The sequence below is a fragment of the Bidens hawaiensis genome, unplaced genomic scaffold (genome assembly GCF_021521415.1).
Source record: "Bidens hawaiensis isolate Kalapana, Puna unplaced genomic scaffold, B.hawaiensis_p1.1 tig00024982_1, whole genome shotgun sequence".
Taxonomy (NCBI): Eukaryota; Viridiplantae; Streptophyta; class Magnoliopsida; order Asterales; family Asteraceae; genus Bidens; species Bidens hawaiensis.
Window position 1 is genome coordinate 145,866 of NW_027493963.1, and position 25,853 is coordinate 171,718.

The 25,853-nt window shown below is 35.0% G+C and overlaps 1 non-coding gene across 1 annotated transcript; it reads left to right on the forward strand.

Annotated features, from left to right (window-relative positions):
• The first annotated feature begins 16,698 nt into the window (after positions 1-16,698).
• Positions 16,699-16,771, forward strand: TRNAK-CUU (transfer RNA lysine (anticodon CUU)). The gene has a single exon. It is a non-coding gene; the product is annotated as a tRNA-Lys (tRNA).
• Positions 16,772-25,853: the final 9,082 nt, after the last annotated feature.

Consider the following 25,853-nt stretch of genomic DNA (forward strand, 5'->3'; position numbering starts at 1 on the left):
GTGCCAGCCTTCGCGCTCGCGCACTCAGCCTTCCCGCGCTTAACCCTTGTATCTTCTGTTTATTCTAGCCGTTTGCTTTTGTCATGTCTTTTCTTCTGAGCCGTTGACCTAACCTATCTGATGTCTGAATAGTTACTTTCGGCGCAGCATGCGTACCCACCCCATTGGTTGGTAGAAAAAGTGACTGACATTATCTTTTGAGATCTGCTTTTCCATGCTTTAACCAGTAACTTTATCTGTCCTCTCCCATGCCTTTTTCTGAATCCTGTCAGCCTTTTTCTCTTTTTCCTTGCTGCCATATCTTTTGATATCTTTTGCTTTTGGAATCTTTTGCTTTTTGAGATCTTTTCCCCTTTTCTAGGGATTGTGTTCCCTAGGGTTTCCCTATAAATAATAATGTTAATTTCCTAACACTACACACACAAAGCACTTAAACTCTCCTGTTCCTCCTTGCTCTCTGCCGTTGATCCTCTGTCGCCTCCCTCTCTGCCTCCGTCTTCCTCCCTGTTCTGCCCTGCTCTTCCGGTAATATATATATTATATATAATAATTTACTTATTAATTATGCTAACTTATATCAAGACTTAAAACAAATCATTAAAACAATAATCTTATTTATAGGTTAACTTGTGCTTGTTTAAAGTTGGTTCTTGCTTTATCTTACACCGCATCGTTTATCATGTGAGTAATCTCGTACCTAATCCCTTTTTGCTTTTAATGTTTTGGGATGTTCATGTGTTCATACAAACTTAGAGTCTTAAACTTGTTTATGAGCTTTAGTCGCGCAGTATCCCATGTGTTGAGGACGTTTACTTGGCTGTTTATTTGTATGTGTGTATCATTAACCGCTTTGTTCGGCCTATTCCGAAGTTTTCATGGATCCATTAGATGAACACGGGAGACCTATCGTTTACGGTTTTCTTTGTTTACACTTGCACAGATGTTTTCTCGTTTTTGTGCTCAATTGGGAGCACGGATTGAATTATGAACTATGAGCTATGATCTATCTAGGCTTGATCACAATCTGATTGCACCCTTGTTAAACACCAGACATACACATGTTGCGCGCAGATTGATGATTATCTATGTATTGTATTAAACTTGATTTCTCACCAACACGCAAGTGTTTGACGTTTATTTTAACACATGTTCAGGTTTGCAGTAGCTGTTTTGGAGCTTGTGGACACATAGGAAGTTTTCTTTATTTTGGACCTAGATTAAAATGTATCAAGACAAGTTATTGCTGTTCGAATATTATGATTTATAATATATTGATTTGTGATGATTTATGTTCTCTTGTTTACCCTGCGCGTGCGCGAATGAATGTATTTATTAAATATTGACACCCAATAGCGTCACGAGTAATGAAACAATATGTGGCGCCCCGATGTATAATCCGCCTTTGGTCGGGGTGTTACATATGTCACCCGAGTTGATAGGGTTGACGATTCCTTTTTACAACTCTTACTTTAACATTTAAACGAAAATTCGCGCACCGCCGACTCGATTGACGAAGCACTAACCACAACAGCCCCGAGCATCAAAAAAATAATTTTTCCACAGCCCTTAAACCCCCCTAGGGCTGTACAAACTGATTCGGTTGGTCACCCGATCAATTAACGCATCAAACTCAACAATTTGCAAATCTACACCCGATAAACCCTAGTTTTCGAACTAAAAACGATTGACCAACCTAAACACCTCTAATGACCATAAAATTTTAATATGATGTAAATGCCATACCTGGGGATCTTTCTACACCGGAAAATCTAATTTTTATCCACGGGAAGTGGGTCAATTACACCTTGGCTGAAAATTTGTCCAACGAAAAGTTTTAGCAAAATTGAGCATCAAAACGATTAGGGGTGAACAAAAAGAGTGTTGGGGTTTGTAGTACATACCTTTAACTACTTCTAGGAGCTTGGAATCGATCAAAAAGTCGAAGCACGGAAGGGAGGGAGGCTGGTCAAGTGGCCAATCGCTGCAGCTGAATCGGTTTAGGGTTTCTTTTTTTGTTTAATGTTATAATATAAAACATTTTCATTCTAGCCCCTTGAATTTAATAATAATGCAACTTGGGAGAAATGTTAAGCGATTAGACGTACCGGGATGACGTAAAGGCTTCTGAGGAACGTCGGATAAATCCCGAGAATTATACATACTCTACAATCTTTAATTCTTGAAACCGGAATTAACGGGCGTTACAGTTTTTTTTAAAATATATGTTACACAATATCGATATTTACAATTTTATATGAGAAATCAATCTCAATTTATTTTCTTTTAACCAAGGGACTAAAAAATAGAGGGGGATTTCTTTGTCTTGAACTCAGCCATGTAAACACTTAGTTTTCAAGCAGTGTAAGTACTGTCAAAATAAATGTCAACAATTTACAGCTCATTTTAAGTTTGCTTCAAGCAAAGGAAAATATGTTGGACACATTTTGGATTTTAAAAAATGCATGTATTATGTTGACGTTTTGAACTCAAAATATGACATTTTAAAGTCAAAAGTTAGACTTTTTAATTCAAAAGTTCAATTTTTTCAACATGGTAATTTGCTAACTATATATCTTCTTTTTCCCAGTTTGACCTTTGTTAGAAGTAATTCGAATTTGTAGCACCCAAGCAGGTCCAAGAGATTCACAATAGAAAGTTGATCATTCATTTCAAAGTTCATATTGTTTGGATAAAGAAGACGAAAGTTGTGGGTTATCAGTTTACATATAATTGGTACCATATTGTCCTTCTGTATTATCTATATTTATATTACATTATAATAGAGATAAGCAACCTATTACATTCCTGCATTCTCTCTCAATAAGACACCGTTATATTTATAAGGTTCACTGCAGACCACTGGAATACTACCGTTTTAGACGAGAATCAATTTCACTCCGGCCTCCATTAATTGCAACCGTTACAACTCGTTATATTCATTCCGGCCTCCATTAATGTAACGTCTCGGATTTTTCGTATTTATATTTGTTTATGTTTAAACCGATTTGGGAATGTAATTCCGATCTTTTAAACTATTTAAAACTTGTATTTGTTGGTATTTAAATTAGTTTAACTTATTTTATAATTTCATAAATTTTAATCATGCCAAATATGTCACACCCCAACCTAAGGCGGAAATGCGGGGGGCGTGATTTGATTGCTCATAGCTCGAAGATACTATCATAATATAAAGGTGACAATATCTATTTAATTATTTTATTTCAAATGTGCACACAATACTCAAATACAACAAAACAATTCAGATAAATATATACAACAATTTAAATTCATGTTTGTCTTCAATAAAACCCTAAGGTCTTTCTAAGTGTCCAAACTTCAACTCAAGCAACCTGCATATGCGTAAAAAACAGAGTTTGTCAACAACACATGTTGAGTTAAATGATCACCAATTTTGACACAACAATAATATATATAATAGATAAATGATAAATAATAAGTGTTAAATGCGCAAACCAATCTATGTGATAATAATCAATCAAACCTTAACAAACCAAAATCAAGTTGTACTAGTGTGCCAATGAATCGTTGCCAAGCGAATCGGGCATTGATTACAATGACTAAAATTGTCGGTTTACCTTCACCAAGTGAATCGGGCTCCGGTTACTAAGACGGTCGTATGATCATACTAATGAGAAACCTATACAAACGGGATATTTTGGACCTCTCCGAATGTTGTCAAGTAAACAATTAAACATGTAGCAATTAGCAAATAACATTCAACTGATATTCACACAATGATTATGTTTGCAAGTTTGTGTATATATATAGGATAGAAAATATGAGTAAATACGCATATGTCCCCAAAATGTTTGAAAACAGTTGATAAAAAGGGGAATGATCAAACTCACCTTAGATCAGGGATAAGCGATTAATAAATACGATTAAACGAGCTATGGAATAAGCGAGTAGTCCACTACACGTCAAATGTTATGAATAATTCAGAATCTGAAATTTTAGGATATGATAATATAAGTAAAAACGAACTTGTTGACACTAAAATCAATCCAAACGGACGTTTAGAACTCAAGTTATATTTGTTTTAAGATTTAAGCGAGCTGGTACTGACCAGAATTTGAACAGCGAGTCGGAAGTCGGTTTTTGGTCAATAGCCTTAAAATTTTGTTACGAGAATAAAAGTCTTCTGGACCGAACGTTAAATCCGACCAGAAGTATGAGAAAACGTTAAGTCAAACTTGTGACTATTTTGCCTTTTATCGAGTTTTAAAGCGATTGACCAGTCAACACCCTTTAATCTCAGAAATTGATTGAAGGTTATTGACTAGAGAATATGTATGAACAATTTCTTAGTTTACAACTTACCCGGAAAGTGAAAGTATCAACCAAGAAGATGAGTCAAAGGTCGATGTATAAGCAAAGTCAACCGATAAAGCTTGTTTCTTCAAGAACAATGGCCAAACCGAAGAAGTTTATGAGGATTAAAGATAGGTTACGGCTGAGAATGATTAGGTAGGGTTTGGAGAATTTTTTGGAATGTATAATACGCCTTGTTTATATTGGAAACACAAAAACGAACTAAATATAGCTAGTTTACTCGTTTAGGAAACCGAATCAAGTTTTAATGACCAAATGTATATAAAATACAACCATAAATCAATATTGAGGAAGAGGTAATGTTTGTGGATAAGTATTTAATGTATATTAGTTTTCTTGGGGCTTAAATTACTCGATATGGTCCAAAAATAAGCGATTTAAATGCTAAAAACAAATTAGGAAACAAAGTAAGCTATTTAATGAGAAAATCTAGTATAATAACTAACAAAATTTAGCTTGGACACCAAGAAAACGAAATTGGGATCTGTAATATCATTTCTTGGAGTTCAAGTTTCGTTAATTTAATCGAAAATAGGAAATAATTGGCAAAATTAGTCCTTGTAGTTCCCGAAAATGCGATTTTTAGCCATTTTAAGCGATTTTAAAGGTTTCTAAAGGCTATTTGGCATGATTGAAAGTTATGAAATTATAAAATAAGTTAAACCAAGTTAAATAGCAATAAATACAAGTTTTAAATAGTCAAAAGATCCGAATTGCGTTCCCTAATCGGTTTAAACTTAAACGAATACAAATACGAAAAATCCGAGACGTTACAAAATAGTCCTTAACAACCTTTAAAATCGCTTAAAACGGCTAAAAATCGTGTTTATGAAAGTACAAGGACTAATTTTGCCAGTTATTTTCTATTTTCGATTAAATTAATGAAACTTAAACTCCAAGAAATGTTATTGTAGGGCCAATTTCATTTTATTATTGTCCAAGTCGAATTTTCTTTGTTATTATACTCGATTTTGTTATTTATTGATTATTCGGTTTCCGAAACAAGTTATTTCCTAATAAACAAGCATTAACCCTTATATTTAAACAAGGCATATCATAAAACCCTAAATTATTACTTCAATACCAGCTGCCATCTCTACAATCCATGAAATTCCCTTTCTCCATTGCCGGTTTCTTCAATTTATTCAAGTTCTTCAAGCCTTCGTTACCTTTCAAGCTTCAAGACCCTTTGACCTCGATTATCTCTTGTTCCATTCATCATTCGGGTAAGTTGTCTTCTGATTTTTTGTGTATTTTCATCCACTTAACAAAAACCCTCAATCAATTTCATTGATTTGAGGGAGTTTCGGTGGTCAATTGCTTTCCGACCCGTTTAAGGGCATATTGGTCAACAACTTTGATCAATCGTTTTCTATCTCTTCTGGTAGGAACCGACTTTTGGTCCAAAAGACTTTTATTTTTGTCTCAAGATTTCTACAGACAAAAACCCGACTTCTGACTCGCTGTTCGGATTCTGGTCATTACTAGCTCGCTTAAACGTTAAGTATCTCATAACCGGAGTTCTAGACATACGTTTGGTCGATTCTAGCGGCTATGATCTCGGTTTTAATAATACTTTATTATCTCTAAGTTTCAAGTCTGTTCGGTTTATCTCAGTCAGCACGGTAAAGGACGGTTCGTTCATTTAATCGTGTTTTATTCTTATTTCTCACACATTCACCTAAGCAATAAGGTGAGATATCATTCCCCTTTTATTTTACCGTTTTCAAATGATTTGGGGGCATATGCGTATCTAATTCATATTTTTATATTATATATATATATACACACACACAAATTCGCAAACATAAATATTGTGTGTATTTCATTAAATGCTAATTGCTACTTGTTTAAGTGTGTATTTTATCGCATTCAGAGAGGTCCATCATAATCACATTAAAGTACGATCATACGCCGTCCTAGTAGCCAAAGCCCGCTCGCATGGCGATGGTCAACCAACAATCACATTTATATGCTAGTCTTAGTACCCAAAGTGTAACAACTTGGGTTTTCCATATACAAATTTACACTTACGACCCGAACCGTTTTATGTTCGAGAAATTCATCACTGAAAATAATCACGTTTATCATTTTCTTTTATCATTTATATATATATATATTATATTTATTTAATATATATTAAACTTTGAAAAATATACATGTTTCACCCAAAATACAAAGTCTAATCTCTTATTGTATCCACATCAAAATTTCAGGGACTAAATAGCAATTTCAGTATAAAACTTATAATCCATTTAACCAAATCCAAAACCCATGACCCGTTAACCCGTAACCGTGACCCGTTTAGGTTACTTGATGCACAATTATCGATCTAAACTAGGAATTGAATCGTGTTTATGATTCTTATTACTACTTTCGACCAAATAGATATAGTTAATTAGGAAAACAAGATCAATTATGATACGAATTTGATTATGAATGAATCCGTCCTAACCTAGAATCATTATATAACCTAGGGTGAATCATACTTCAATTCCTCGCGTCTGCACATCCTATACAACCAGACGACCAAAACCCCTGTGGTTAATTGGATTAACGAAGGCTGTCCATACCTAGTTGTCGTCCTCTCTTGCCGGCTCCGTTAACTAGTAATTAACTCGTGTATAATGAACTATTGAGGTAATGAATTATATAATTGAATTCGTCTAGATGTGCTTATCAATAACCCTAACATTAATTTGTCAAACATTGAACGAATTGATCAATTGCATATTAGGGTTTATAAATCAAAATTTGGGTTTTCTCTGGTTCTAAATATATAAAAATGTTTACAATCTTAACCCAGCTGACACCCTAGCCCAGTACTATGTGTGTGTGCTCAATACTATTCCGGCCATCAGGCGTGGGTTCGAGTCTCGGCCGACCCTTTTTTTTGGTGGGTTTTCTTATTTTAAGTGTTTTATATGGTTTTAATTAATTATAATATATTACAATTAATATTAAATACTAAGTAAACAATATTTAATTTAACCGATGTCCTAGAGTTAAAAGGTTCGTGTCAAATAACCTTGTTACAAGCTTTCATACACACACACACATACATATATATCTATATATATCTTATTAGTAATTAACCGACACTGATACTGATGTTTTTGTCGTTAAAACGTCTTTATAAATTCAATTATATTTATTAGATATATATTATATATGTGTGTGTGTATATATATATATGTATGTATGTATTTGATTTTAAAACAAAAACAGAATAAACGTATTGAGAGTGTTAACTATATTTTACCGTCAAATTTCGTTAAGATTTCTAAAATATAAATCTTACGGTAATTATATATTTAAACGGTTATTATTATAATAGGTCTCAACTTATATTTATTCAAACTAATTATTTGTAAGTTCGATTATACGTTAAACAATGATTTTTATAATTAAACGATAAAAATAATCCGTAGAGATCAATCGTTCAATCAATAATATACCAACCATAAATATAACTCAAATAGTATCGAAATCCTAAATTCGTTATATGTATTATATCATTTATAATTCACTCATAACATTATTTAATTAGGATTTTTGTCGATAATTCTCGAAGAGCGTGATTTCCCCCTTCTTGTCATAAACATCCCCGTTTGGCTTATTCGATCATGTGAGTTTATCATTCCCCTATTTTACTCGATTTTCATAAACGTTTTGGGGACATATACGTACGTATTCGTATTTTTATACTACATTTATATTCAAACAAATGCATACGTGTTATTGTGAGTGATTTAATCAATCATACGTGCTACTTGCTTACTTGTGTTACCATTCAATCATTCTTATGTTGGAATTATTATTCAATCAATCATATAGCGGGTGTTCCTGCTAGTGACCAATGCCCGATTCGCTGGGCAACGTCCACATACTTGTTTACGGTTTGATTTCATTATTCGCACTTATCACGTTATGCTTATTCTAATGTTGTGTCAAACTGGTGATATTCTCACTCAACTTTATGTTGACAAAAACTCCATTTTATACACATATGCAGGTTACTTGTATGGAAGATTGAAGCTTGGACGCGTAGACAAGACTTTAGGATGAAATCAAGTTAAACTTTATTTGAATTCATATTTGTTTATTTAAATTGGTTACTGTATTTGTAAACATGTGTGTATATTGGAATTAAAATAATTAATTAGATATTATCACTTTTATACTATGATAGTATCTTCGAGCTGTGAGCAATCAGATCACGCCCCGACATTTCCGCCTTAGGTTGGGGTGTGACACAAAGCCCGTTCGCATGACGATGGTCAACCGATAATCACATTTGTATGCTAGTCATAGTAGCCAATGCACAATTTGCAAGGCAACAGTCAACTGACACATTATTTGCTCACGGTTTGATTGATTATTACTCACATTGTTTTGTTTGCGTATTTATCATTTATATATATATATATATATATATAATTAGTGTCGAAACTGGTGATCATCTCACTCAACATGTGTTGTTGAAAAATCTCTATTTATTTTCTACGCATATGCAGGTTACTTGTTGATTTGAAGCTAAGGTGAAGAACACATAGAAAGACCTTAGACAATAAAACCAAGCAATATTTGCATTATTATTTTGTTATGGATTATTTATTTGTTTTCACTTGAATTGAAATTTGAAATAAATGAATTAATAGATATTGTCATATTATGATAGTACCTTGTGAGCTGTTACCAACGGTTCGCACCCCGGCATTTTCGTCTTAGTTTGGGGCGTGACAATTAATTGATCATCCTCAGGCGACTTCAATTGTAATCAATTGAATTGAACAATTAATTGCTCCATTCATTGCTATTATGCCGATGATCCCTTAATTTTCCCCTTCCTCCACTTGCATATATATTCCGACAGTCTTTGTGAACTCAAGAGCGGTCGTGACACTTTCCAATTCCAAATCCTCGAGGTCTCCTCTTTTGTCTTGGTATAACAACAATTTCGTTTGATTGTTAATTGACAATTCCTCTTCCTTTGTGTTTAAATAATTAATTTTATTGTTTTGAAACAATTTGTTAGGAATTGAATAGATGAGTGTAAATTAACAGAAAAACCTTTTGTGTAAATAGCTACTTGCATTGTCTGATTAAGTTCATAAAGGTTGATCTTTTAACAAATTTAAGATTTTGGATGTTTAGATACATATCATTTCTGGTAAAGATAAAGTTGGAAGATACCGGGAGGTAAAGTTTATACGATATCAGGCCTTAAAAGCTTCCCGGCAACTACGAATAACTCAATTTTGAAAGAAATTATTCGTTCTCAACACTTAATGCTATAGCTTTTAGTTTTGTATAAAGTTTTTAAGGTAGTGAAATAACAAATTGAACATATTTAGGTATTCTTGAATTTTATACACAAAATTCTTGCGATTTGTTATCAAATTGTTACCTGATGGAAATAATTTTGATCTTTTTTTTGGTTTGATAGAAAAAAAAAAGAATAGGGTCCAAAAACGATCAAAGATTTACAAATAATAGGGGGAGGGGGGGGGGGGTGATTTTGGAGAACAATAGAACGGTTGCTGAACGCAAGAGTCCATTGCATGAAGTACCTGGTGGAGTTTCAGCTATGCATGTTCTTGTTAGTCAAAGTGATCATTTGAACTTCAAGAATCATAATTACATGAACATTCTATCTAAAGCATAGTTGTTAAAATATTATTATATTGACACTAAATAATTACAGTTTGAATTGGTTTCTCCAAACACCAAAAATTGGTTACTTGGTAATCATTTTGCAGCACATCCAACCAGCCTATATCCTGGTTCATACTTCATACCATTAAATTATATTATGTAGACCATAATTTTATCTTTTATGACATTTTATGAAATGAAGATGTGATTGTGGGTTCCATTTGCTTGACGTCATAAAATTAAATCTGACCCATTTAGGATGTATATGAGTCTGTTTGGATCAGTTTTGGGTTAAACCAAAATCTAAAAATTCAGTTTTTGTATATTGGAAACCTCGGTTTTGGTTTTCACAATATGATACAATATGATAAGCTTGTTATAGAAGCCGATATCATATCCGGAAATAATACTGGAACTCACACTTTTATTCTTAAAAAAAATCCTGCACCTTTAGATAAAATAATTAATTACAAAGAATGAAATTTTCATCTTTAGATAAAATAATTAATTACAAAGAATGAAAATTTCACTTTATTTTTGTTTTGCAAGGAAGATTAATAAAAGCTAAGATCAATCACTATATATGGTTGGTTTGTTTTTGAGACAATTTATTTTAACTCATGGCTAGTTATGTGTTGCATATCTAAAGATAAAAGCAAAAACAATGTAAAACTACTTAGTTTTGATATATAAAGTAAATTTACAAATAAAGCTACAAATATCGTGTACAAAGAAATATTTAAAGATTTATAATTTTTTAACAACTTTTTATTTTCATATTGTGTAATGTACAATTTATTTCACCATATAATATATCTTTATATATGTTGAAAATATTTTTTGTATTTCACATTGTGTTATTATTTAAACGAATCTATTTATTCCAACCTGTGTGTTACACGAGTAACTAACCTAGTATCACAATATTGAAAAGGTAACGTTGAAGTAGTAATTTAACTAATCACATCTTTACGACATGACCTATTGATTCAATGACATAGCATCTATTGTTATCTAGATAAAAAATAACTTTTGTATCAATTGACATTCAGAACCTGACCAGAACACATTGCTATTAGATATCATGTAGGTTATGTTTTCCATAATAAGTCTTAACAAGATCAAACCACTAACATCTCATACAACATTTCATTATTCCAGCAAGTGTGACCAATCAATGTAATTCACATGAATAAAAAGGTTCATAGAATCTATAATTATTTCGTGTTCTCTCTTATAATGTCTTAACTATCAATAATAAAGCATAATAAACTATCAAAGTATCAATCATATGTTTGTGAAAAGTACATTTTTCCTCTATAGGCCCAACCCAAAAAAAGCCTTGATCACTAAACAAAATGTGGTATTTACTCCAACCCCATGTTACCATGAGCAAATGAGTGTGCCTCGATCAAAAAGTTCTGCTTAATCCGATGCAATCATTTGTTTCTGTCGAAACACGAAACGAATCTAACCTGATCCATGACGATGCTTCCACGGATTTTCGAGATGAACGAACCACGTCTTGATCTTCTTCTTCTTCTGCGGCTGCGCCTGAGACCTGCAATGCTGAGACCTGCAAATGGTTTCGGGGGTGTGGAGGCGACTGCTAAGATGATCTTGAAGATCTCTTGTTCACAGACACAAAAAGTGGTGGTGGCTCTTACTGAGCATGACCCTGATAAGGAGGTGGAGACCTCCTTATATAGAGTCTCATGGCCACTATCATGGTACCCTAATGGGCCTAGCCCAGTTAGGGTTACCTCCACAAAACCCCCTCGGCCCAAAAACAAATGTATTAGCCCATATAATAAAATAAGCCAAACATAATAGATTTAGGGTCGTAGAACCGGGTTTTAGTACCATACCCCTACAAGCCCCCCCAAGTCCAGTGTTGCTCCTGGGCGCGCAAGCGTCTAGGTGGAGCGCTGGACTTTATAAGGTGTGAGGCGGTTTTTTCCCTTTTCTTTGGCCTTGTCTTATTGTCTGAGTTTTGAGAGGTTTTCTTCATGATGATGACATGTTGTAATAAAAGCCTGCGCGCGAGGCGACTTACAAGCTATAATAATAATGAAGCTCGCGCGTGAGGCGACTTACGAGCTATAATAATAATGGAGCTGGTGCGAGAAGCGACTTACGAGTTATAATAATAATGGAGCTGGCGCGAGAACCGACTTACGAGCTAAAATAATAATAATGGAGCTGGCGCGAGAAGCGACTTACGAGCTAAAATAATGATAATGCCTGCGCGCGAGAGGCGTCTTACGAGCTTAGAATAATAAAAGTCTGCGCGCGAGAGGCGTCTTATGAGCTTTGAGAATAATAATTGAGCTGGCGCGTGAGGCGACTTACGAGCTGTGAAAGTAATAAAGCTTGTGCGCGAGAGGCGTCTTATGAGCTATAAGAATAATAATTGAGCTGGCGCGTGAGGCGACTTACGAGCTGTGAAAGTAATAAAACTGGCGTGTGCGGCGACTTACGAGCCTGTAGAATAATGAGAGCCTGCGCGCATGGCGACTTACGAGCTGTAATAATAAAGAAGCTGGCGCGCGAGGCGACTTACGAGCTGTAATAATAAAGAAGCTGGCGCGCGAGGCGACTTACGAGCTTGTAGAATAATGAAGCTGGCGCGTGAGGCGGCTTACGAGCTATAATAATAGAGCCTGCGCGAGTGGCGACTTACGAGCTAAGAATAATAAAAGCCTGCGCGCGAGGGGCGTCTTACAAGCTGTAGCATAATAAAGCCTGCGCATGAGGCGTCTTACGAGCTAAGAATAAAAGCCTGCGCGCGAGAGGCGTCTTACGAGCTTTGAGAATAATAATGCCTGCGCGCGAGGCGTCTTACGAGCTGTGAAAGTAATAAAGGCCTGCGCGTGAGGCGACTTACGGGCTGTAAGAATAATAACAGCTTGCGCGCGAGGCGTCTTATGAGCTGTGAATAATAAAGGCCTGCGCGTGAGGCGACTTACGGGCTGTAAGAATAATAACAGCTTGCGCGCGAGGCGTCTTATGAGCTGTGTGAATAATAAAGCCAGCGCGTGAGGCGACTTACGGGCTGTAAGAATAATAACAGCTTACGCGCGAGGCGTCTTATGAGCTGTGAATAATAAAGATCTGCGCGTGAGGCGACTTACGGGCTGTAAGAATAATAACAGCTTGCGCGCGAGGCGTCTTATGAGCTGTGTGAATAATAAAAGCCTGCGCGTGAGGCGACTTACGGGCTGTAAGAATAATAACAGCTTGCGCGCGAGGCGTCTTATGAGCTGTGTGAATAATAAAGGCCTGCGCGTGAGGCGACTTACGAGCTGTTAGAATAATAACAGCTTGCGCGCGAGGCGTCTTATGAGCTGTGAATAATAAAGCCAGCGCGTGAGGCGACTTACGGGCTGTAAGAATAATAACAGCTTGCGCGCGAGGCGTCTTATGAGCTGTGAATAATAAAGCCAGCGCGTGAGGCGACTTACGGGCTGTAAGAATAATAACAGCTTGCGCGCGAGGCGTCTTATGAGCTGTGAATAATAAAGCCAGCGCGTGAGGCGACTTACGGGCTGCTTTATGTCACGCGCCACGTGCAGATGTTGCATGCACGTGTGCGTAGACTTTGGTTTTGTGTCATGCGCCACGCGCAGATGTTGCGTGTGCGTGCGTGTAGACTGTGACATGTGTGAGCATGTGATGCGTAAGCATGTGATGCGTAAGCACGTGTAATATGCGTGAGCATATGTGATGCGTGAACACATGGTATGAGGATTCCCAACCCCTAAGTTTGGCGCGTAGCCATATGGGATATTAGGAGGATTCCCAACCTTGGCGCGTAGCCATATGGGATATTAGGAGGATTCCCAACCTTGAAGTTTGGCACGTAGCCATATGGGATATTAGGAGGATTCCCAACCTTGGCGCGTAGCCATATGGGATATTAGGAGGATTCCCAACCTTGAAGTTTGGCGCGTAGCCATATGGGATATTAGGAGGATTCCCAACCTTGGCGCGTAGCCATATGGGATATTAGGAGGATTCCCAACCTTGAAGTTTGGCGCGTAGCCATATGGGATATTAGGAGGATTCCCAACCTTGGCGCGTAGCCATATGGGATATTAGGAGGATTCCCAACCTTGAAGTTTGGCTCGTAGCCATATGGGATATTAGGAGGATTCCCAACCTTGAAGTTTGGCGCGTAGCCATATGGGATATTAGGAGGATTCCCAACCTTGACGCGTAGCCATATGGGATATTAGGAGGATTCCCAACCTTGAAGTTTGGCGCGTAGCCATATGGGATATTAGGAGGATTCCCAACCTTGACGCGTAGCCATATGGAATATTAGGAGGATTCCCAACCTTGAAGTTTGGCGCGTAGCCATATGGGATATTAGGAGGATTCCCAACCTTGGCGCGTTGCCATATGGGATATTAGGAGGATTCCCAACCTTGAAGTTTGGCGCGTAGCCATATGGGATATTAGGAGGATTCCCAACCTTGGCGCGTAGCCATATGGGATATTAGGAGGATTCCCAACCTTGAAGTTTGGCGCGTAGCCATATGAGATATTAGGAGGATTCCCAACCTTGAAGTTTTGGCGCGTAGCCTGATGCGCGCATGCACGGCGATAGAGTGGTGACTCGCAAGTGCGTGTGCATGGCGGAGGTCTCTTGCGCAAAACCCAGATGGTGGTTTCCGCGGCGGCACATGCACGGCTGCGGAGTGAGAACCCCCGGGCGTGCGTACATGGCGGCGGAAGTCTAGTAACCTCTGGATCTGCAATTTAAGAGTCAGATCTGCAACTTTTAACCTAAAATCCAGGTCTGTAATCTAGACCTAGATCTGTAAATCAGATCTGGACAGATCTGAAGATTCGGAGCAGAATTAAAACCATCACAGATTCGGAGATCCTGAATCACAGATTCACAGATTCGGAGATCATTCGAATCACGGATTTTCCTTCTTGCCAAGATCTGGAAGCCTCTTTTTAGATCTATGGATCTTTTTGAGCTTTAAATAGAACAAGCTTTGAAGCCTTTTTCTGTAAACTTCCAGATCTGCGTTTTTCTTGGGAGAGATCTGACAGCCGAGATGAAGATCGAAGGGCAGTTCGTTGCCGTCCCACGGATGGCGCCAATGTCGAAACACGAAACGAATCTAACCTGATCCATGACGATGCTTCCACGGATTTTCGAGATGAACGAACCACGTCTTGATCTTCTTCTTCTTCTGCGGCTGCGCCTGAGACCTGCAATGCTGAGACCTGCAAATGGTTTCGGGGGTGTGGAGGCGACTGCTAAGATGATCTTGAAGATCTCTTGTTCACAGACACAAAAAGTGGTGGTGGCTCTTACTGAGCATGACCCTGATAAGGAGGTGGAGACCTCCTTATATAGAGTCTCATGGCCACCATCATGGTACCCTAATGGGCCTAGCCCAGTTAGGGTTACCTCCACAAAACCCCCTCGGCCCAAAAACAAATGTATTAGCCCATATAATAAAATAAGCCAAACATAATAGATTTAGGGTCGTAGAACCGGGTTTTAGTACCATACCCCTACAGTTTCCTCTACACATCTTCAAACCATCTTAATCTTCATTACCTATGTTATCCGAAATGTGTCATATTTTCAATTTATCTTGAAAAGCTTCGTTCTTTATTAGTTTAACCTTGCGTGTCCACACATCAATTCAAATTTTCATTTATGCTATCTTCAACTTTTATGCAAGTGCCTTCGTGAAACAAATTAAAATAACTTTTTTTTTACTGTGTGAAAAAGTTTTATCAAGCTCCAGAACCCTCTTTTTTATCCTTAGCTACTAATCTAACTTAATAATGTCCATTCTCTATAGTAGATTTATATTTAATTTGATACATTCATTTACAGGTTTTCTATCAACAGAAAGATCACCAGATCCCCAAATTCTTTTTATATTAAGTTTTCAATACTTTTCATCTCCTTATTTGGGACTTTCATTCAGTTTTTTATCTGGCCCGATTTCTCTATGGGCTTTTAAATAATACTTCTAGATTTAAAGCTCAAATTTTCGTAAGAGTGATTTGAATAATTAACAATTTTTTAAAAAAATTTCATATATCACTTTGTTCGCATAAGAAAGTCATTCAACCTTTCTGAAATAGACACACTTCTAGTAGATCTCGTAAACTAACTATACTTATAAGTTACAAGGGCATCTACGATGGGGTGACATGACCCTTTATGAAAATGAAGAAGAGGGAGAGAGAGAGAGAGAGAGTAAAGAGTTTGTAGTCATAAACGGTTCAGTGAGATAAAAGCAAGAGAGAGAAGGGAAGGTGGTGGCATGGACACTTTTGTCATCACTCCCATGCTAATGCGTTAAGACAAGTTATCATCACTTTAGAATAAACAACTATCTACACTTGTTTCACAATCAGATGTTAGTATGTTACATCATGTTTAGCATTACTTATTCGAAATAAGGTGTTTGTTTTAAGCTTCATTCTAAGTATAAAGTATCTCGAAAGTTTTTTAGCACTTAGTACTTGTAATCTTTGTGTCCGTGTATGTCTTGTTTGTCGATACCTTTAACCATATGGAATTTAGTTCATATTTATTATGTTAATTATACATTGGTAACAGTTTTAATACTATAATCTTGTCACATATATCCTCCGGTACATCTTAGATATTTTGGATGATTCGTAACATTTTAATCATAAATAGCCCGTCTAGCTCAGTTGGTAGAGCGCAAGGCTCTTAACCTTGTGGTCGTGGGTTCGAGCCCCACGGTGGGCGATTTTTTTTAAAATTAACTTTTAATCAAGTTTCTTTGCTAACAAAGTGTTAATAATTAAGCAAACATGCAGATTTTTCGAAATCTAGATCATTCGTTTAACTAAATAGTAAATAAAATACCATAATAATCAGCATTTTAAGTTTTATAGTTTAAGAATTATTTTGTTACTTAAATTATTGTTGTGACCCTCTTTACAACAATATATATTCATTAAGATAAGATAGATAGCCTACTCTTAATCAGTGGCGAAGCTTAGAGTAAGACATTGAGGGAGGAGGACTCAAAATGTATACAAAGCATCATAAACGAAGAGGGGCGTGCTCAATTTTCGGCCGAAAACGGTTAAATTTACACTATATATAAAAAATTTTGACCGAAAATGGCTAAATTTTACACTACATATAAAAAATTCTAGCCGAAAATGGGTAAATTTACACTGCTGCGTAAAAAAACAGGGGGGGGGGGCACCCTGGCCCTAAGCAACCTTCGCCATTGCTCTTAATGATTCGATTATTGATCTAATCTACTTATTGTGTGTATAGTTTTATAATCCGTATTCATCTTCATCTAATTTTATATTTGAATTTTGACGGCATGTTTTGGTATGTTTTTATAATTCTTTATTGTAGTTTCACAGTTTAGACTATTTGTCAACTATCCACAAAAATTCTATAGAGATCAAGGAAGATTCTATCTTTCCGACATTAGCTTAACTACATAAAAGTTGATAAAACCACTAAGATCCCATGACGCATATGACTAGACCTAGTCACGGTTTCATGTTTGGCCAATTTATGTAACACACATGAAAAAAATGGTATCCAATCCCACAACCATTCGGCTTTGTCATTTTATACAATTACCTCAATTAATATCATAAACAATTATAATCGTTTAGCATGACATAGGGAAAAAAGCGTCTCTTCTCTATACGCCCATAATTCCAAAAAAGCGATGATAAGTAAACATAATGAATGCATGTAAGTTGCTATGTCATGGACCAAACAAATTACAAGCAAAACATAATGTTACTGATTGTATCATGTGTGCTTAATCGGCTCGGTTAGGGACTGACCCAGTTCAATCATTCTTTAAAATAATCTAATTAGTTATATATCAATATATCATACAACTAGATTTTATCCTCCGTATTACGGGGGTTGTTTTATATTATTCGTTTTTAATATTTATATATGTATATTTGGATTTTAATTTTATTTATTGTAAGAAAGTTAATAATTAATATACTTAAGGTTCGATGATGAAATGGTTTCACAAATAAATGATATGTTATAATCCGGTTTAAAAGCTATATGGGTTTGGTGATACCCATTACCCGTTTATTTTCTTTATTATAAAATTGTTTATTAATTATAAATAATATCTTTTTTTTAAAATAAAATAGGATATTAATCTTTAGTATATTCCTATTTTATAGGATTTTCATATCAAATATTTGATGAGATTATTTTTTAATATAATGAGATGTTATAACCCGTTTAAGAGCTATCTGGGTTTGGTGAGACATTTGCCCGTGAATTCGGGTAAAATGCATGAGAAACCTTCATTTACAAATAAAGTAATCTGATGGCTTGAGAAAATGGTTGTTTTACATTATTCATTTTTTAATATTTATTAATTTTAATTTTTTTTATTGTAAGAAAATTAATAATATACTTAGGGTTTGATGATGAAAGGCTTTCATAAATAAATAATATGTTATAACCCGTTTAAAAACTATCTGGATTTGGTGACCCATGACCCGCTTATGTTTTTTACTATAAAATTGTTTATTAATTATAAATAATATCTTTTTCTTTTTAAATTAGATATTGTATATTCCTATTTTGTAGGATTTTCATATCAAATAATTGATAAGATTAGTTTTTAATTTAATGAGATGTTATAACCCGTTTAAGAGCTATCTGGTTTTAGTAAGACCCATACTCATGAATTTAGGTTAAATCAATGAGAGACCTTCATTTAAAAATCAAGAAATCTGGTGGCTTCCATAAAAGGTGGGAGCGACCACATCGCGACACGTAGGATTTTTGGGTTTTCGTTTATATATATTATAGATGTTTTAAAAACAATATTTTGTTGCTGGTAGATCACTAGAAGTTAGTAAGTTATGACATCAAATGATGAGATGAGTATGAAAATAAATAGGGCAAGTGTACACACATGTACCTTGATTGAACTGCATACCAAATTAGTAATGATACGTATTCTATAAGTACACATGTTGAAAATAGAAAACTTAAGATTGTTAGTAGATAAATCATAAAATGTAAGGTGAAGTTGGATTCATTTGCTTACCCAAAGTTATACTACACGCGACGGGTTCTCTGCCCGATTGTATATGTTTAGTTTAAGTAAAAATCATTTTTATAAATTTAAAACCCTAGTAAACATGTATTAAAATTCATTAACTAAAATCTATATTAGCACAACACACATCAATGGGTATGTAAGGATGATCAACAAATGCATATCTAGTCTTATGAGCTCAAGTATGAGATTCTTTAATGGGCATAATTGGAATTATTGAAAATATATTGAAGATGAGTTCTTCTGGTTATTTAGACAAAGGTCATATAGCCGAAACTATTTCTTTAGTCAAAGTAAAATACTTAATTGTGCGAATGAAGAAATTTGCAAATTTGAATCAAGTTATTCTGTTTTCCACATTAGTATATAGTCTTAACTTTAGTGATGCAATTTTTTAGTTTTGATTCTGGTCTTGTACTTCAAATCAAAGTAAACAAGGCACCATTAATTTTTAGAATCAAGATGTAGTTTATAAGGTTTAGTTGACTTTACAAAGTCAAAAATCATTTGAGATAGTAGTATACTAGTATGACTAATATTGACTAATATTAGACATTAAGTTTTAATTTTATTAATTTCAAAAGCGGAGCTAGGACAACTAGATGCATACTTGGCGTTGATGAAGGAAATGTATGTAGAATCATTTTTAAGATATTTAACGACTACGTAGGTTTAATTTTCTAATAAAATCCATGTGTGCGGTTTCTTTCTGTTAAATGGGTTGTGTCCGTGGGTTGGCGGGTTAAATACCGCACGAACTTAAATATTTGGCACATACTTATACACATGTTACGAACACGAAGATCATATCAGACAAGAAGATCACATAAAACTGGGTAAGAGAACAAATAAAAGTTTTGCCAAAATGTATTTATTGAAAAAAAAAACTTCTTTAATCACTTTGTTTTGAGATTTTACAGTACAATATACCATTGCAACAATGTAACATATTAGACACTTTTAACTATTTGATAAAGATTAATATAAATTAATTATGCTTTGCATGGCATATAATGGAGTCCATCTTGTCATTTGTTGTTGGCTCTTGTGAAACCTATAATGAAGATATTACCATTTTATCGAGTTTTGTTTGTCTAAAGAGAATCTCTATTACTACTAAACAAATGCGGGCTAAAATGGAATGACTAAATATTTCACGATTTAAGTTATATTAATTTCAATTTTTTATTTAAATTTAGTTTTTCTTTTTTAAGATGAATATTTTGACCAAATGTAACTTTAATATGTTGGGATGCAAATTATGTTATAGTGTTAATTCAACATGGGTTGAACTAAATGGTAAGTGTACTATAGCATGTCTATCTAGTCAAATTTTATTATGAAAAGGAAAAGAGAAGGCAAGATGCATAAGAAGCTACAATTGAGCGATATATTCAAGGCAAGTTGCTCTAATTATAATATATCAATTGAAGTATTTGGATCTTTGAGAATTAGAGAAGAAACAATGGAGATCCAATCAAGCGCATGGTATTTATATTGGGAAAAAGTTCATGGTCACTCTTTGCGGCAAAGCGTCGCACTCGTTTGCAATAAACCACCACTATCAATCGTAAGTTCTTTATTTTCGTGGTCCTAGATCTAATTTGGAATGCGTTTTTTTCTATTTATGTTTTGAATATGATTTCTATTGTTTATAACATATATTGTTGCATTACCTACAGGATCTCTGGCCACAAAATCACCGTTTGATGATTTGCATTTTGTCGAGAAAGAACATGGTAAGTCTACAGGTGGTTCAAACTTCAAATCAATATCAAATCTTTTAACACCTTGGCTTATAAACGTAGATTTTAGTAATTGTTACAACTTTTGTTTTTACCAGATCACTGGTCTTTACATCGGAAAAGGACCAAATAATCATTCGGGAACACGCAGAGCTTGGTAACAAATGGGCTGAGATTGCCAAGCATTTTCCCGGTAGGACGGATATGCTGTAAGAAACCACTGGAACAACACCATACAACGAAAATATCCTCTTTTGCCTAGCCAACAATTCCATTCATTAAAGGGATTCATTACTGGAACAACACCATGCAACGAAAATATCCTCTTTTGAAGGCGCCTCGGTTTCGAGACCCTCGGATTTTAATCCGGGTATCCAATTGGGACCGGGTTCAAGCAATTCAAGCATGCCAAATGATTCTGGTGTTCCTATTCGGAAGATACCGCTTCGGGAGTTTTGTCCAATGGAAACTGAGTCTGGTTAGGCGGGTGAATCGTTGGGGTCCATGCCTCTGGCAATGACGGTTGGTGCAGAATGGTGCCATTGATTCATGGAACAATGTGAGGGAGGAAGTGAGGAGGTGCATGGAGGAGTGGTTCAAAGGGATGATATGAAGCATGCTTGTTTTGTTTGTTTTAAGTTTTTATGGTTTTAAGTTTTTTTAAGTTTGTAAGATGTAATGAATCCCTTTAATTAATGAATGGAATTGTTGGCTAAGTGCCAATGTGATATAAAATTTTCAAAAATTAATGACAATATAAGAGAAGATCTGGAGAATACTTTAGTTTTTATTTTAATATTTAAGTTTTTGTATTAATATATAACAAGCTGAAACCTGTGTGATGCGTTGGATCGAACTTTATGCGTGAATGAACTCCAATGTCTTCGCTGTTTACCTCGCCAGATATCTGAAAGGATCCAAACGCAATCTCAATAAAGGTGTGAAACGTTTGTGGCAAAAGTTTGAAAATTAAACTTGTGATGGCCAAAGTACAATGAACAAAATTGTAGTGACCAAAGTATAAGGAACCAAACTTTGATTAAATACAAAGTAACAAACTTTGGGTGGTCGAAGTACAAAATACCAAACTTTGACCAAAGTAGAAACAAAATGTAAATGTGTGAAACTTTTGTCATAAAAGTTTGAATATTAAACTTGTTGTGGCCAAAGTAAAAAAAACAAACTTGTAGTGACCAAATCATAAAGAACCAAGGAAGATTCTATCTTTTCAATATTAGTTTAACTACATAAAAGTTGATTAAACCAATGTTTTAAAAACCGGTATTTTACTCGTATCGGATTTGGTTCAAAAATGGTATAACCGGTTGAACCGGGATGTTCAACCAGGTTGAATAATTTACCATGTAATTCTATATAAATACAACTTTAACTCAAAAAACAACTCAAAAGTACATTAATAAACCTCAAACATGAATCAAACATCACATATGAACAATGATAAGTTAAATAGAAACTTAATTGCCTGCTTGGCTTCTGTTTCGATGTAATCGTGTAAAATATATAGTCGGTTGTTATATGTAATTACAACTGATTCATCTGGATCGATTAAATGAAAACTTAATTCATTACAAAATATGTAAAAAAACCAACCTTAGATTTGTAGGATATAAAATTTGTTTATTAGTGTTTCGGCATTTACTATAATTACTCGTCTCAATCTTATCCGCTAGGTTAAAAGTCATTTTTAAAATATATGGGCCGCAAACAAGTATAAAAAATATCTTGGTTTAAAACCGGTTTGCTAGTTTAAACCGGTATTTAAAAAAAACGACGGCACGATGTTTTAGCAAACCACCCAAAAATACCGGACTCTAAATACCGGTTGCCTTACCAAAATCCGATATAACCGGTTCAACCGACCGATACGTACCGATTTTTATAACACCGGATAAAACCACCAAGATCCCATGACGCATATGACTAGACCTAGTCACGGTTTCAACATGTTTGGTCAATCAATGTAACACACATGAATAAAATGGTATCCCAATCCCACAACCATTTGGCTTTCGTTTTATACAATTATATATCGTAATAAATATTATAAACAATTATAATCATTTAGCATGACATAGGGAAAAAAGCGCCTCTTCTCTGTACGCTCAAAATTCACTAAACTAAATGCATATAAGTTGCTATGTGGAGGACCCAACAAATTACAAGCAAAGCCTATAATTAATGATTGTATCATATATGCTTAACCGGTTGGGCTATAGACCGGGGTCATTAAAATAATCTTATTAGTTATGTATCATACAACGTTTTAAAAACAATATTTTGTTGCGGGTAGATCACTAGATCTACAAGTTTGTAAGTTAGACATCAAATGATGAAATAAGTATGAAAATAAAGAGGGCAGGTATACACACATGTAACTGCTTACCAAATTTTTAATGATACATATTTTAAAAATAAACATGTTTATAACAAAATTAGAAAACTTAAGCTGATTAGTAGATAAATCATAAAATGTAAGGAAAAGTTGGATTCATTTGCGTAACAGCCAAATAATATAATATCAATTGATTCTTAAACCATGAGTTGTGGATAGAGTTTTTATGGAGGCGCTTTACTACATATGACGATATGTTATCATATAGGCGTTTGACCGAAAACGGATGTAATGAATGGAGCCCTTCTATCATTACATTATTATTTTTTTTCATTTTTTATTAAAAATAAAACAAATCAAGTTTCATTAAATAACTAAAATTAACATTAAAATTAAAAAACAATTAAAAATTATTCGTCTTCGTCTCCTTCTTCAAACTCATCTTCACATTCTTCGTCTTCTTCTTCAGACTCATCTTCACTTTCTTCGTCTCCTACTTCGTCATCTTCACCTTCCACGTTTTCACCTTTGTTTTGAATGGTCCGAACCGCCAAGCATGTTGGACGAAATCCACCATAAGCGAATTATGTAATTATGTGTCTCACTTGATCGCAGATCATACGCATTTTGCAGTCTCTTCTCCGTCGTTGCTTGAGTTTGTTGTTGAACATTCCCAGTATATAATGTTGACATATTGTTTTCCCATCGTCTTTAAAATCATATTATGCAATATGATACACGTATACATAACATTTCACATTTGGGTAGGGAGTTTTGTAGGTTATGTAGAGAGTTTTATAAAAAGTGAGAAAATTTTTTGTGTTTGTATATGAAAAATATTTGTTTTTGTTTAAAGCCATTGTCAAACAGCTAGTTTGACCAAACACACCCTTCACCCCGCGTTATGGGGAAGTGTCTGCACCCACACCAAAAGGGCCCAAAGTCGGGGGGTGCACCCCGGCGTTTTCAGGGGGTAGACACCCTTTACACCTGGTCTTATCATTGATCGGTATAAGTAAATAACTTGTAAACGAAGTAAAATAATTGTGACTTTAAAATACATATGTATTTTTATAATATAAGTGATTATAATTAAGGTTGAAGCTTAAACTAAAGTAAGGATAAAGTGTACGAGTTTATCAGTTTAAAATCAGGCCCGGTTTTTGGGCTGTGCAAACCGTGCAATGGCACGAGGCCCAAAAATGCAAAGGGGCCCAAAGGCTTTTAAGACTTTCGTATATATACAGGCCTAAACCCAATTTAAGCCCAAACTATTCCTACAACAAACTCACTCTCACAGTCTTGCTTACATAACGCACCCTCTCTCCTATCTTTCCCTCTCTAGATCTCTGAACCTCCATCGTTCACCTTCAAAATAATAAGATATTCCATCGTTAACGACATCCTCGTCGGCGTCTATCCACCGCCGACGCCTATAACCATCTCCGGTGCCGGCTTCTCCGTTTGCACATTCACAGTTTGCATACCCCGTACGTGAGTGCCGTTGGTGAGCGGTTTCCGGTTGTAGCGGCGGTGTAAGGAGGACGTACAGAGTCTTTCCGACAGCAATTGAACTCCGTTGTCACTGTTTTCCGGCTGTTCTGCAACTTGCAGCCATGATATTATTAATCGATTGCATTGATTTTGTAGAAATCAAATAGTTTAGAACTTTATGTTAGGATAAGGTATACCTGGTGATAATTTGTTAATTATTTGGTATTCAATTTGTATTTCTGATAATTTGTTTATTTTTTATATTCTCATATATATAAGATAGCCTCAAAATTCGCTTAATTAACTTCGATCATTTTGATACACTATTTTTGTTTTGTTTATTTCATAACAATTATATTTGTATTGTGGGTTTTTTGATATATAATTGATGGGTTTATATTATGAGGAGGCCCAAAAAAATTTTCGCACAAGGCCTAAAGTCATTTTATCATTTTCGGAGACGGCCCTGTTTAAAATTACACAAACATGTACACTCTGAGAGCGTATTGATACTTATATAATAAAATAGTCAAACAAAAGATGTGTTTCAACTAACGATATCATAATTTATTTAATAGGTATTAAGATCTTTTTATGTTCAGCATTATTTAATGGAATTAAGATAATTTTGTATTAAAAAAACTGAGGTTTCACGCTACTAGAGATTATTTAAGTTAGTTGTTACAATATATTTGTTAGTTAATTAACACGCGCATTCATCTAGTTTAAACTAGAGAAGACGTCAACTTTAATATTTAATAAAACGTATTGAAAACAACCTCGGGCAAGGTCCATGTGTCGGTGCTTGTGTCACTTTCACAATGGTACAATATTCATGCTTGCACCCTTCAACTTACTATCTTTCAACTAGTCTTATCACATGAAAATATCGAATTTTTAGCACATACCCATACTACCACTATAGTCATGTCATGAAAATTCAAGCTCCTATTGTCTATAACTTCCTTAATTTGTGAATTGTATTTGCTTAGAGATGTGGCACAGGTTCATGCGGATGAGCAAATAGTATCGGGTACTAATACTCGAATAAATATATTTTGTATTAATTCGGTACCTACTTTTTAAACTTCTAGATCAGTACGGTACTGGTATTTTATCGTTTTTTTGTCTTCAGTACCGGTATCATACCATACCGAA